This window comes from Solanum verrucosum, unplaced genomic scaffold, assembly GCF_900185275.1.
Source record: "Solanum verrucosum unplaced genomic scaffold, falcon-dt-bn FXZP01000163.1, whole genome shotgun sequence".
Classification (NCBI taxonomy): domain Eukaryota; kingdom Viridiplantae; phylum Streptophyta; class Magnoliopsida; order Solanales; family Solanaceae; genus Solanum; species Solanum verrucosum.
Genome location: NW_026020379.1, coordinates 2,447,029 through 2,463,320, shown reverse-complemented (window position 1 = coordinate 2,463,320; position 16,292 = coordinate 2,447,029). Strand labels below are relative to the sequence as shown.

The 16,292-nt window shown below is 33.6% G+C and overlaps 2 protein-coding genes across 4 annotated transcripts in view; one reads left to right on the top strand and one right to left on the bottom strand.

Annotated features, from left to right (window-relative positions):
- LOC125839081 (actin-depolymerizing factor 10-like) overlaps positions 1–16,292 on the top strand; it is an 858,671-nt gene that overhangs the window by 56,566 nt on the left and 785,813 nt on the right. Inside the window, exon 1 of one of the 2 annotated variants that reach the window (XM_049518063.1) lies at positions 4,868–4,872. The exons of the other annotated variant lie outside the window; for it this stretch is intronic. The gene's annotated coding sequence lies outside the window, so the exon portion shown is untranslated. Of the gene's footprint in view, positions 1–4,867; positions 4,873–16,292 lie in introns of those variants that run through there. 2 annotated transcript variants of the gene reach the window in all.
- Positions 1–16,292, bottom strand: part of LOC125839078 (peroxisomal membrane protein 11C-like) — a 485,045-nt gene that overhangs the window by 121,988 nt on the left and 346,765 nt on the right. The window lies entirely within an intron of this gene.

The window sequence follows — 16,292 nt, the reverse complement described above, 5'->3', positions numbered from 1 at the left end:
ACAAGTTAACACATCAAAAGTGAACACTAGAAAAAGTTTAGTTGACTCTCTCTTACTAGCTAAATTTTAGAATTTTCCCCGGGACAATGGAAAAAAAAAAATCAACTTATAAGTGTCAAAAACAATTAAATTATTAATATATTTTTAATTTATTGTAATGTGTAAATTTGCTTGATATGTGCCACTTGAACAACCTTTCAATTGCTTTTGTTTTTTACCTTACTGAGATATGAGTAAGATATGTGTATAAATATCTCTAATTTTATTGGATAGGTTTGTAATTATTTAAAATTTATTAAATATGAATTTATTTAAATTCGAGATATATTGATCCTTATAAATATGGTGGATTAATATAATTGAGTTAATTATTTAAGTCTCATAAATATTAATTTAAGTAAAGTCCAAATTAATTGATTTGAGTTACAATATATGAGCCCAATCTGCTAAGTCCAATGACATCTCATCCTAGAGGCCTAGTTTGGTGCCAAGTATCAAATGATGTGGCATGCCAAGTTAAATCAAGAAGCCAATAGGATCATAACATGTGTTAAAAATGACAAGCTCGCTCCATAAGGTTCATATGTCATGTCACTTAAATCTGATTGGCCAAAGGGAATCCTGTTCCAATCATAACTTCTCTATTCTAAAACTATAAATAGGAGTCCTCATAATTCGGAAAAGGGATTGAAAATTCTAAACAAGAAGCTAGAGAAAGCCCGTGGTACAAACGCCATAAAATTCTCTATAAGCTACAAGTTTAAGAATTCAAGCATTCAAGTTCAAGAACGATCAAGATCAAGACCATCAGATTCAAGAACAAGCAATTGGCCCTTGAATTTAAATAAAAGTCAAGATCAAGATAAAGTTCAAGTTCATCGAAGATTCAAGAACAAGCTTTAAAGCTCTCAAATCCAAGATCAAGCTCAAGAGCCCTTGAATTATATCTGAAAAGGCAAATTCCGAGGAACCATAGAGATTGTAACACTCACACTTTGAAATAATGAATACGATTGTTGCGATATTTTTTCGTTCTTGATTATTGTTTTCTCGACGCGGATTTTATCGTCTACAATGTTATTGTAATATATGTACTTTCCATCTCAATTTAAGCATCTTTTATTTGTTTGTTTTGTTAAAAATATGTCTCGATTATATTAAATATGTCGTCTAATTTTAATATAATACATAACAAGTAAAAGACTACAAAATTTAAAAAATTACGTATAACTTTAATTTAAGATCACATAATCTAAAAATATATATTTATATCTTTATTTCTTAAACATTGTGTTAACACACTTAAATTGGAAAGAAATGAGAGGAGTAATTATATTTTTAATAACTTGATAATATTAAAGAAATTTATAGTGTCTGTATATTACTATATTATAGAAGAGTCTAGGAATGACTACCAATGGTCCAATAAGATCACTACTAATGTCCAATATATTTATAAAATATATAAGTGGGTCCCATCACCTTCCACTTAAATACTACATATTATATATTATTAATTACTATACTATAAATCACAACTAATATCCAATATATTTATCAAACTATATAAGTGGGCCCCACCACCTTCCACTTAAATACTACATATTATATTAATTACTATACTATAAATGACTTAAATACTCCATATTATCTATTAGAATAATTAACAATTATTTGACACTTTAAATTCTATCAACGCCATATAAATTAGGATAAAAAACCTAACATATAATATTTAAATATATTTAAAAATAATATAAGTAATACTATACATTACAATAATTAACAGCTTAATTATTTAAAACTTATATAAAAAATTCAATTGACTCTCTAAATTTTATTGGTACCACATAAAATGGATTATATAATAAACATATATTGTCTGAAATTGACGAAAAAGAAACAATAAATTACAATAATTAATAAAAAAAATAGTCCACTCCAAAAAATCTATCAATTAACAACATATATTGTTTGAAATTGACGAAAAAGAAACTATAAATTACAATAATTAACAAAATAAATCTCTCGACTCCAACAAATCTATCAATTAATGCCACATAAATTGAGACATGGCAAATAACATATATTATTAAAAAATTAGGTTCAAAATGTACTAAAAAATACAATAATTAACAACTTAATATATTAAAGAGACATATAAAAAATGGTTAATATTTGAAATTCTGCATCTGCCACATAAATTAGAACAAAGAGAGTAATAAATATTATTTTCAAAATTATGTTAAAAAAAAGTACTACAAATCACAATAGCTAACAATTTAAAATATTTTTAAAATAATATACAAATTTCAATAACTTCTCAAATTCCATAATATGACATAAATTAAAATAAAAAAATAATATATATTGGGCCCTGTGCTGGCACAGGGTCCTATATCTAGTAATTTTTAGATATTTATATAATCCATTTGAAGGAAATGTCATATATAGTGCTTTCAGATCTGGGAAATTTTCTTGGTTTCCCTCACGCCCATACCAATTTTGGTTTGTCTTTCACACTCCATTATTCCCTCTGTTTCATATTAGGTTATCATTTTCTTTTTTGTACGTATATTAAAAAACCATAAATAAGAAGATAATTTTATTAATTCACTCATTGAAAAATTTCTTGAGAATTTTACAACAAATATGAATACTTTAAAAAAAATTATTGCAAGAATAATATATAAAAGAATTAATTAATGTTTTTTTAATTTAATAAGGTAAATAATTAATATGAAATAATTATTTTAATAAACTAATCAACTGAGATGAGACGGAGGAAATGTATTTTTTCCTTTTTCTCTTTTTGGCTTTCCGATTACTGAGGGACATTGGGATTGGTAATTACATGAAGACTATTTGGTGTGAATGAGGATAAAAATCCAAAAGAACTGACAAATAGTCAATGCTTTTGTCACCACTCTTCATGTGGAAATACAGAAGTAAGAAAGATCTCCCTCTAGCTAGCCAGTAATTTTCTTTACGGAAAACCCACTTGATAAGCAGAGGGAGGTAGGCACTATATGAAAAATAATTTGTTTGCGATAATTAATTAACGATAATAGTTCATTGTTGCTATATATATTTTTCTAGTGATAATTAATATTTTTTGTAAATGTATCTAAAGATTATAGTAACATTAGATCTAATGACAATTAACTAATGTCGATAAAGGTTTTAACACTCTTAGTTAATGTGTATATTTATTGTCGTTAAGAAATATTTTTTTTGTAGTGAAGGTGTTTTTATATGGTATGGGGTGAGGCGTAGCTCTCATGAATTTAGTGGACATATATGTCATGTAACTTTGATTTTATAATTTTATTATTAAGAAAATAAGCAAAAGTAAAATTTTCAATAATTTTACCGATAAAGTCAAATAAATCACTAGTAATATATTAAAATGAAATCATCACCGATCTCCACAACTACTAGTGTTTTCCTACCTCAACTAATATTTGCACTAATTATCATTTATATATTTAAAAAATGAGAAGGTAACAAAGTGTAAAAGTAATGTTGAAAAATGGATAAAATTGTCTGAGAAACCTAGTGCTATGAAATCTTTATCCTATCAATTTCAAGCATGATTATCTAATAAATTATTTATGGCTGTGTCATTTTCTATAAGAGTTGTTTTCTTTATTTATATGTTTAAGGTAAAATCACTACAACATGAAAACATGGAGTATAGAGTATATAATTATTTCCGTCCATGTGTTATAGTTTTATTTTGATTTTGTCCCTATGATACCTCACTAGTTATACGTAATCTTTAATTAATCAAAGTAAGTGATTTCAGTTCTTCTACTAATGGTGAATAATATCAATTTAAGCAGATCAATTACTACTGTCAGGGGTAATACTAGTATTAAAACAAGAAACACTTTTATACAAAGAACAAACCTAAATATAGAACAAGTTTATAAATTCTTCCATAACATTCTTTCCCATACACAAGTACACAACCATATTCCAACCCTCCTCCCTTCTTCTATTTGAATGTGAATTAATCCTTTAATACATGTCTCTTTGTGTTTGTTAGTTGATGATCAATTTTTCTCTTTAGTTGCCTCTCCTTTTATATGAGATGCAATTTAGTCATTCCTCCTGCAACACGAAAAATAACTCAGCACACTTATTAAAGAGAAACAATATCATTTTGTTTGACAATGAAACTCTGTTGTAAGAGTGGGCTACAATTCACGCTGGTATGTAAGTACTCAATTAATTTAGATATAGCCTAAATCTTTAATTATATGAAAATCTGAGTAAAAAAATTGAGTTACAGAATTAATAATGCAATATTTAATATTTCACATAAAGAATAGATATCATTTTTTTAAAAAGCTGCAAGAATTCTAAAAATCAAATATTTGTAGTTCATATTCTAAATTTGTATGGCAGATTATATGTTGTATTGGTTCTACTTATTAGAATGGCATCATGTAATACCTCAAAAATTCAAGTTCGATTGAGAAGTTGAAATATTTGTTGAAACTGAAATTCACGAACAACATCTACGGACCGTAGATGAGACCACGAATTGTAGATGAGGCTCATAGATCAACTTCAAAGAATTGAACTTTAGTCAGAGTATCACAAGAAAGGACCATGAATCATAAATGCTTTTATGGGTCGTAGATGATCTCGTGAAATCAAATTCTAAAATTCAGTTCTTGCTGATTTTAACGGACCACATTTATGATTTGTAGATGGAACCACAAACAGTAAATGGGTCTCGTAGATGAACTTCAAAAACTTAAACATTTAGCCTGATTTCTATGGACGGAATCTACGGTCCGTAGATGGAACCATGGATCATAGATGACCTCGTGAAAACCGCTAATGTCAGGTTTCTTTCAGGATTATTTTGATCTTTTCTCAATCTTTTAATCCCTATACTATGTCATTTTAGCCAATTCTAAGTGGGTTTAATGGAAATTTAGTCGATGTAACCGTACCATTCACGCCATAATACTCATAAATCAATTTTTTTACTCTCAAGGTTCCTCTCAAGCAAGAACTAGGGTTTCATAGCTTCAAGTCTCAGTACAAGGATTCAAGTTAAGGCTTCGACTCCAGTATGTGAAATTTCATTAATGGGTATCCTTTCACCGATTGAGTCCCAAAAAACCCAGTTCTTCAATCTCTTATTTCTACAGAAACTAGGTTTATATGAAAATCATATTCTTCATTTTATCTCAACCATTCTTCATGAATGATTTTAATTACATGTTTTTAATTATTTCAGTATAAATATATATAGATATCCTTATGATCCCTTGGAATAGGGAAAACCTATGTCTTAAAACTATGATAACTAAATTGTATGATTTCTACTCTGGATAGTAGAAATTCATCATGATTAGTTAAATATTCAGTCTATCAATTCTACATACATATGATGCTTTCAGATAAATTATATTTCAGTTAAGTATCTATAATGACCTATTCAGTAGTTATTTAAAAGGTACCTAACATGAAATCTTGAAAACTTTTGAAATACCCCACCAATTTAAATTGTAGTGACACGATAAAATGGAATTTAAATTTGATCCAGGTTGATGTCATCCCGTCATAGCGGTAATTTTCACTCTATGGCACTCCCTTTATAGAGGAATGACGGAACGAGACCCTAGAAAACACAAATTCTTTTATTTTTCCTCTCACTTTTCATTGAAAATTGTATAGAGGTTATTACAAAAATCCTCCCAAGCTTCTCCAAGATTGGGAACAATATAGGGAAGGCCTTTCAGTGTAAGGAAGGCCAAAACCACATAATCACGATCTAGTCTGTCAGGATTTGCCTTCACGGAGTCAGAAGCTCGTGTTTCAGATTTCTTCAATAATTGCTTGACATCCTGGTAGGCTAGACTTAATTGGGTAATTGGACATGTCTTTAATTTTATAATACCCTGTAAGTTTTCAGGAGATTACATGTTTAGGCCTTCAGGCACGAAATTTGGATGGTTAATGTGTTGCTACTTGTTGTTTGGGATGGTAATGAACTTGATTAACTAATGTGGACCTTATGATGATTTATAGGTGTTATCTGGGGGAGGTGATTTGTGGGTAATCGAATTATGTACTGGAAGCGGATTGGAATGAATTTTTTAGAGTAGGTGATAGTTGTTTGATTCTCGTTTATGTTACTTATGCTTGCAAACTGCTTTGTTAGTATTTGAAATAACTGATTGTGTCAATCTCGTGCAATGAATACATACAAAGAATTCATGCAATGAATATGTTTACTTTGGTGTACAAGTATGAACTTATGTGTTGTGATTGTGATTGTCAGTTGGATTGGGTCGCCTAGTACATACTAACGATTGACTCGACTACCACACATGGTACATGATATATACTAGTTGGCTCGAGTACCAAGCCTGATAGATATTCAATTGGCTCAAGTAGCATGTCTGGTACAAGATATCTACATGGTTGGCTCGGGTACCACATCGGTACAAATTACTAATTAAAGATTGACTCGAGTACCATGCCTTGTACATGTTTAATTTTCCTCTGTGCCGTGAGTTGACCGATTTAATTATTACATATTATTTATCACGTGTTGGGTCCCTGAGTGACTAAATTGGTGTATTTAAAAACTGGTGTAGTTCTTGTGTAGGCCTCGATTTCATGTTAGATAACATAGACAATGTTTCAGGAATCTTAGGATAGTCCGGGTTACTTGAGGAAGTGTCGAAACTTATGTGGGTTAAGTTAAGGGTGATGGCTAACAGTTTTACTGGAAAATAGAGTTGGTTGGTGAATTTGAGATTAGGAATAAATTCAGTAGGAAAGACTTGGGTGTTAGCAAAGTGGTGGTTTTGGGAAGTCATTATGTGATAGAAGGGTTAGGCGATGGTAAGTTGGATAGGTGAAATGACTCTTAGTGGAGGAGTTGGTAGTAGAATGAGGTGGGTCACTTGGAGATATATTATGTGAATCCAAGGTGGTGGTACTCGGTAATAAGGGTGATGGCTAAAGGGCCAGGAATGGATAGTTTAAGTCTTATATTTTCTTCTGATTAATTGCATGTTATTATGTGTGGTGGATTTGGTCGACTGATGATATCTACCAATATAAGTTGTTTGTACTGATACTACTCTTGCTATGCCACTTGGCATAGTCTGGTTGATGGGCCGGTGATGTTTCATAGGTGAAAACGACAATGATCTCTAACAACTTCTACTCATCCTTTCTATGGTGGGAGTCGTGTCTTATTTTTCATATGTTGTACTCTCTTAGAAGCTCTTGTACCTATTTAGACTAGTTCCTAGGAAGGGATTCGAGTATTTTTCGAAGACCATATATTTTATTAAGGGTGACAATTTGTTTTCTTAATTAAATAAGTGATGAGTTGAACTTTATTATACTTCTGCGGGTTGTTAGTTTTAAATTGGGTGGTAAGGGTTCTCCTGTCTAGATGTTAGAATAGGTGCCCGCACGATCCAATGGTTTTGGATTGTGACAATATCAATTTTAATATTTATGAGCTATTAAGTTATCGGTATTACTCAGTTTGTCAAGGTACATTCAATTAGGAAAATTACTTAGCATTGAATGGATTTAGGAATGAAGGTTCACCCGTCAGTTAGGACTGAGACCTTTATTAGCAATCCCTAAGTTCCAGAATTATGTGCCATTGTAGGATTATATGGGTTACCGATCAAACAAGACCTACTCATTAGTCCTCTATGGACATCAGCTTAGTACTACCACATTATCTCAGATCAGCCTCCTTACCCTAGCAAGGTATATTAGACCATTTTCCATGAGTATTATACATCAAACTTCCATGTCGATTATTAGTAGCTCCCACAGGTTAGTCTCAGTTATTGCATGGTCTTGTAGTTAGTTATTTCTATTCCAATATTTATTAGTGCATGTTTTACTACTTGGTCATTGCATCAGATTATGTAATTCAGTTGAGTATCTCATATTTTTTATCATGCTCAGTTTAGTGATTTATCATGCATGCCTCACATATTCAGTACATTCAAAGTACTGATCGCATACCCTTTGCACTATTTTGTTTTATAATATAGATTCAGACGCTCAATATCCAGCTCAAGAATAGTACAATTTCCAGTCAGCTCAACATCAATATAGGTGAGTCCTCATCTTTTGAGGACCACCTTTATCTTTACTTCAATTATTTAGTTATTTCAATTATTAGACATTGAGAGTAAGATGGGAGATTGTCCTTGTAACTCTTCTTAGTAAAGTCTTTAGACAAACAGTTAGATAGACATTTTGATCTTGGGTTATGAATAGAAGATTTCTCTTTGAGTATTAAGTTTTACACTTCAAATCTCTCAACATTAGTTTTTGCATTCAGTTATTGATTATGATAATCATGTGTCATGCTAGACTATGAATTAGCATGGGATCACTTTTGACTTTAAGCACTATGTTACGACTAGGCGGTAGTCTCAGGTAGTAACAAATTTGATATGAGAGCATTAGTTTCAAGTGTCCTAGGGTGTCTGAAAGTCGCGTTAAGTAACGTTTGGTTCATGGGTGTGAAGCGTGCTACATTTATTGACGAGAGATTATGAAACATTTTAGGAAATACTTCACTACTTTCATACTCTTAGTTGTGCGATAGAGTTTAACTCTATTTAACCTTCTTATGTTTTAATTCATTCTTTATGTGTTTACAGAACCACGACTCCCAGAAGTGCTTACGTCAAGAAAACATGAATGAAGACTAGCAAGCACCACCAGCTCCAGCAGACTCTTTGAACGAGCAAGTTTCTAATGATGAGTTCATGACTGCTTTTCAAGTTCTAGATCAGGCCATGAACACCTAGTTTATTGATGGAAATAAGAAGATCATAGATTTTGGGGGTCAAATTAGTGGAGAGTGCAAACTTAGCCGCTTACCAGTTGAAAGGAGTAGCTTAGATTTGGTACAAGCAATGAAAAGATGATAGGGGTGTTAATGTAGGCCCAACGGACTAGGAGAAGTTTGTGGCTGCATTTTTAGATAGGTTCCACTTGAGCTAGGGGAGATCAAGGTCTAGAAGTTTATCAACCTGAAATAGGATAACATGATGCTGGTGAATGAGTATTTATTGAAATACACATATCTCTCCAAGTACGCTCAATCTATGGTGGACGATTCTAGGGCCCATATGAGTAAGTTTGTTTCGGGTGTCTTTGAGACTGTGGTCAAGGAATGCAGGGTTGTTATGTTAATCAAAGAGATGGACATTTACATATTGATGATCCATGCTCAACATATTAAAGAAGAGAAAGCCAAAGAGAATGTTAGGGAGAGTAAGAGGGCTAGAACAGATAGCGTGGACTACTCTTAGCCAAATCAGGCTGTGGCAATCACTCTCAATTGCATTAAAAGTTTTCAGGTATAGTCCCATCCTCTTCTAGTGACCAATACCTAATTTCAGATATGAGAATAGAGATAGGGTGTCAAGCCCTAAGTTCCAATGCAGTGTCACTAGTGGTTGTACTTTTTGGGTTTGCCAAAAGTGTGCATGGCTGATAGTGGCAGCTACTTTGGATGTGGAAAGCAGGACTGATGGAGTGCCTAGTGGTCTCAAGTAAGGTCAAGGATATTCACCAACAGACTCGGACCAACCCTTTATGTCACGCCCCGAGCCTACACCCTGGGCGGGACCGGCACCCGGAGACCATTTCTGGCCCCAAGCGAACCCTTGGCCTGGCTTTCTTAACTCAGCGGAAACCTCAACAGAATAACTCAATGCAATGCAATATTACAAAACAACTTAACTTATAAAATATGGCCATAAAGGCAACTCGAATCTCAAAATAGAATATTTACATATATATATAGATGAGAGACTCAAAACTAACTGACTGACTGTCTGTCTATGAAGCCTCTAAAATACTGAGATGGATGTTGGGACAGACCCCGCAACATCCTAATAAAACAAAAACTAAGAACACAAAATAATTGAGTCCTCCGGAATGCAAGAAGGCTCACCACTGACTCTGGAGTGCTCAGCTGGATCAACGACGTGCAGGATGCTGATCCGGGGTACCTGAATCTGCATCATCAAACGATGCAGGCCAACTGGCATCAGTACATGGAATGTACGAGTATGCAAGCTGGAAAACTAAGCAACAGAGGCTAGAAGGAAATCTGGAAGAAACTGAATAGCTTACCTGACTCAACTCAACTCAACCTGACTGACTTCTTCAATATAAGGCAATTTAAAACAAGTGTGATATAAAGAAAGACTGTTTAAAACATGTTATAAACTCTGTGTGTATACAAAGATACAATAAGCCTGAAATGTATATAGAAATACAATGAACTGATGTATATAAAAATACAATAATCTCTGTGTATGAAAAATACAATAACTGCTGTGGGAGTTTCTCTAACCGACAACCATCACATAAGAGCTATAGTGATGATACAGCGATCGTCCTCACGCTGCCAGAGCATCTTATACCCGGCCAAAAGCATAAGACCTGAACTGCCTAATGGATCCACTAGTCTAATCTGAAAAGGATTCATCTAAAAAGTATGATCCTTTTCTACCCATGGTGGCTAACATGGTTCTATGGGGGCTGTGGGTTCTTTGAACGCTCCCCCAATTCGGTGCTCGATACTACTCCCAAAAGTGTACTGGCTCTTATGTTTTTAAAACATATTTATTCCTGCTGATATGAGATAAATACTCAAAAACTAACCCGAAGGCTCTTTTGGAAATCTCAGTTTCCAACCTTGTTTAAATGTAAAAAAAATATTTCTTTAAAACTTCTTTGGGAATACATAGTTCCCTAATAACTTTGAGAAAAGAACTCAACTTTAAACTCTTTACTTTACTTGAACTCTTGGCTTGATGTGAAACTCTTAACTTAACATGAAACTCTTAACTTTTGACTTGACTTGAAACTCAATACTTAACTTGGAACTTGAGCCTTAGAATGAAGTTAAAACGTTCAATGAAGACTCTTGGAAAACCTTAAAGACTTGCTTTGACTTACTTACTTCTAAGCTTGACTTCACTTGACTTGGAAACTAACTTCACTTGAATTGGAAACTAACTTCACTTGACTTGGAAACTAACTTCACTTGACTTGTAGTTTTACTTGACTTTTGGAAGTACCTTGGAGTGTTGGAAACAACTAGGAAACATAGGTATAATACCTAGGAACATGTATGAAAAAAAAAATGGTGAATGAAAGGGAAGGATTGGTGTCCTTGGCACTAGGAGAGGTGCAACAGCCCAGCCCCTTTTTCCCCAAAAATCCGACTTTTTCCCCTTGTTTCTTTCCAATTCTAAACCCTCTCAACCTCAAGGTTTCAGCAGCAACACTTAGAATCATAAAGACCCTTATTATACAATAGATTCAACTCAAAAATCACAGCCAGAAATCTGTACTAAATCAGCAAGAACTTCAACACAACACCACTACAACTTCAACAACCAATAAATCTTCTCTTGAAATTAAAAACGAGTTGGTGTGTGGGGGTATGAACCAACCAACACTAAGGATCATTAATATCTCAACATACAATAGATCACAACTCAAATACACAGCCCAATCCTGTTCCACAACCAACAATAACTTCAACAACACAACTAACAACATCAACCACAACTAACAACTTCAACAACTTCAACAACAAATCCAATCTCTTCTCAAATCATAAAAACGAGCTTGGTATGTGGGGGGAAAGGATAAACCCACACTAAAGACTCACATACCTTGATAGGGATCACCCCCGACGAAAATCCACAATGATCTTGACAAATCTTGTTGATCTCCTCTTTCTTCTCTTCTTCTTCTCCTTCTTCTCTTCTTCTTCTCTTGAACCCTAACTCTTTCTCTTTCAAAATGGGAAAAAATGATCCAAATATCAGCCTAATACAACAATATAAGCTCAAAAGAAATGATTTGTGAAAAGACTAAAATGCCCTTAAATTTCCGGAACGGAATCCTTGCCAACTGCCCAACTTTCAAAGATCATAACTCGCTCATACGAACTCGGAATCGAGCAAACTCAGTGGCGTTGGAAAGATCGTTCCACAAGCTTCGAAACCATAACTGGAAATACTCCTAACTCATCCTGAGCTAGGAGTTATGACTGCTCAAAGTTGGCCAAAAACTCACTGATTTCCACACTTAGCCAAATTTCCAGATTTTAAATTTTTCAAAAAAATGACTATTTCCAAATTTCAAGCTTCTTCATATTCGTTTTTAAATTGTCGGATGTTACACTTTAGCAGCTCCAACAGGTTGCCAGACTCAGTAAGGTGCCTCATCTAGTGTAGGTGGAAGACAATGCCAGAATATGTCCTATGCTTTGTAGACTCGACAAGATCATGAAGACTCCCCTGATGTATTCATTAGTATGTTACGTGTCTTTTGACTTGATGTTTATACATTACTAGCTAGATCTAAAGGACACACTTTGTTTCGTGACTCGTTATATTGCATTGAATTTTGATGTCAGTCCCAAAATCCTATTAGAACTCTTTTCAGTCTCTACTCTGTTGGTGAGTTAGTCTTAACTAAATGGGTATACAGAAATCGCCAGTCTCAATTACTTTAGAAAGTCATCATAATGGATCTAGTAGAGTTTGGCATGCTTGATTTTGAAATTATCCTTAACATGGATTAGTTACATTATTGTTATGCCTCAGTCGACTGTAGAACCAGAGTTGTTAAATTCCAGTTTCTGAATGAACTAGTCATAGAGTGGTAGAGTAGCACCTCAACGCCTATAGGTTGGTTTGTCTCTTACCTTAAGGCCAGAAAAACAATTTCTAAGGGTTGCATTTGCCATCTAGTGTGGATTAAGGATTTTAGTTCTAAAACCCCAACCATTCATTCAGTCCATGTAATAAATCATGAGTTTCATGAAGTGTTCCCTGAAGATCTTCCAAGAGTCCCTCTCGAGTGGGAAATCGACTTCGAAATAGACCTTCTTCAAGATACCCAACCAATCTCAATTCCTCCTTACAAAATGACTCCATTAATTGAGCTTAAGGAGTGGACCTCCTAAATAAAGGTTTCATCAGACCCAATATCTCTCCATGGGGTGCTCCAGTTCTCTTCGTGCATAAGAAAGATGGTTCTCTTAGGATGTGTATCGATTCTCGCCAAATGAAAAAGGTCACAATCCAAAATAAGTATCGTATTCCCATTATTGATGACTTGTTCGACCAGCTTTAAAGTTCCATCTTCTTCTCAAAGATAAACCTCAGATCAGACTATCATTAGCTTAAAGTCAAAGAATCTGATATTCTGAAGACAACCTTTAGAACTCGGTATGGTCAAAATGAATTTGTAGTTACGTCTTTTGGACTAACAATTGCTCCTGCAACTTTTATGGACTCGATGAACATGGTTTTCATACAGTATTTGGATATGTTTTTCATTGTCTTCATAGATGACATCCTTATCTATTCTTGGAGCGAGGATGAGCATCCAGGTCATTTGAGGATTGTCTTGTGAATTCTTAAGGACCACAGTTGTTTTCTAAGTTAAGAAAGTGTGAATTTTGGTTGAGGCTAGTAGCATTCCTTGGTCATACAATCTTTGGAGAAGGCATTCGGATTGATTCTCAAAAGACCAAAGTAGTTAAGAATTGACCTAGACCCCTTTCTCCTTCAAATATTAGGAGTTTCTTGGGTTTAGTTGTTTATTACAAATGGATCACTGAAGGATTTTCCTCTATTTCTTCTTCTATGTCCAAATTGACTCAATAAAAGGTAAAATTTCATTTGTACGAAGCTTGTGAGAAGATTTATCAGGAGTTAAAGACTCGACTTACTTCCGCTCCAATTTTGACTGGACTACAGGGGGTCAGATGAGTTTGTGGTTTATTGTGATGCTTACAGAATTAGCCTTGGTTGTGTGTTGATAGAACATGGTAACGTCATAGCTTATACTTTCAGGCAGCTCAAAGTTCATGAGAAGAATTATTTGACTCATGACCTTGAGTTGGCAGCAGTAGTGTTTGTCTTGAAGATTTGGAGACACTATCTTTATGGTGTTCACATGGATGTATTAACAGACCATATAAGAGTTTTTAGTATGTGTTCAATCAGAAGGATATGAATAAAATACATGTTGTGTGTGCATATGAAATTTACGCTTTCATACGATCTTCTTTTTTTTGGGTTTTCCACCCGGTGTCCGAAGCCCACATTGGTGCTCCGACTAAATCCGGATCGCGCATTGCAGGGCCCATTCGGGGGTGGCACTCCCAACATGATGTTCTCCATACCCAGGGCTCGAATCCGATACCTCTGATTAAGGGTGAAGCACTCCCACCAGAGGGAAATGGTTACACTTGTTGATTTATATGGTTTTGGCCAAGGGAAATGGTTTCTGGTGGAGTGATATAAAGCCTAAGGGAAAATAGTCTTGAGTAAGTATTAATAAGGAACTTGATAGTACGTACGTTGAAACCCCGTACTGGCATATAGGATAGTTTGTGCTGACTTGAGATGAGAGTACATTGAGATCGTTCCTACTAGCACGTGAATAAAGTCCATGAATGTTTGGTATATGGACCTGGCGAGACCTGTTCCAATCATGTCTAAATAACAGCCTGGAGTGTGTGTTTGTACTGCTTGCCTTTATCATTGCATTTCATATATTATTTCCCGATCTAGGTGAGGTTGTTAAGCTCATTATCAAATTCTGAGATTGAACATGCTATTTTTCCAATTGATGGTTTATAAGATCCAGAATTCTCTTTGTTATTTGGTGTTTATGTAAAATGAATTTGTCCGTTGATTTGTCAAAACAAACAAGTGAAAAAACGAAAAGTGGACAAGTAATTAGGAATAAAGGGAGTAATAACAAGTCTACGTGGATTTGACACTCAAATTAGTCACTGACTTTATTACTTGGTGATCACATATATTTGTGCGCGCGCTAAGGAGCAATAAATTTTTGATGTCACTGTCGGGGTTGAAAAAATAACTATCTTATTAAATTAAACTATTACTAGTACTACTATTTATTTAGTTGATATTAATATTTGTAGAGATCAGTGATACTTACATTAGTACTGGGGTCATGTTTGATTACAAAAGTTTTACTTGTTTGGATTGGAGTCTCCATTGATGTAACTATATCATAAAAATTAATTTGTTAATCACAATATCTCTATCACATTTAATTAACATTTATCATGTATAAGTCCCATCCCATGTCACACCACTAGTAGTGTTATGGACAATAATGCCCATTTATTTTGTTTTTATGAGAAAAACTGTATCATACCAAAATTGGAGCTATCTTTACTGTTATTATCACATTCAATTTTTCAAAGAAACTTGCCAGTGTGAGGTGATTCGTTATCATAAACTTGGTAAGATCGTCGATATCTAAATATTTAATATTCTTTCCATCTCAATTTATGATTGAACATGAATTTTCATAGATATTCGGACCAACTTACTTGCACAGTCACACTTATACTGTTCCACAAGGTATTTACTGCCGGCCCTACTATCATATGTATTGTATAATTATTCCTACATAAGTATTTTATAGTTGGAAGTCATACATATATAGTTCTTGTAAATATTTTTGATCAAGTAGTCAAATGTCTAACTTTTTATGAAACTTCAGTAACTATATTTACACCTCTAACTCTATAGTATTTTTGTCCAAGTATTGTAAATTTACAAGGTATAATTGTTGGGAACACGGGAATAATAACAATAATAATATTATATTTTTATTTATAAGTGAATATATTTGATGCTTGAGTCGTTCTACGCAGTGTCTTAAAAAAATTATTAACTACGTGAAATGGAGGTTCTGTGAGAAAGAGTGATACAATATATGAAAAGCCATGTGACAGCCATATCTTCATATGTGAAGGCATGAAGTGCATGCCTAAAATGGATCGTACTGGATAAATCCAGACTCACAATATGGTTTATGTCCTCCTTCGTGTAATTATGATTTTTGATAAATACACAGGTTGGAGTCAAGTCTAAATTCCTCCATCATATGATCAAATGACTAATTTCTTAAGAAAACTTTTACATGATCTTTAAGACCTTCAAGATTAAAGAGCATTTTGATATATTCCACATATTACCACAAAATTCGAAAGTCTTTTTTATCTTTTTAAATTTCGTGTCAAGTCAAAAACAGATAAACAACATGTTATATATTAGCTTTGTCCTACAAAATTGCTTATGTTTGTTTCGTGAACACAAGGAATTGAGTTCACATTTTTGTATTCTATTTAGCTGACTCTTATCATACAATGTACATACCCTTAAATCAATTCTATATTCTTTTCT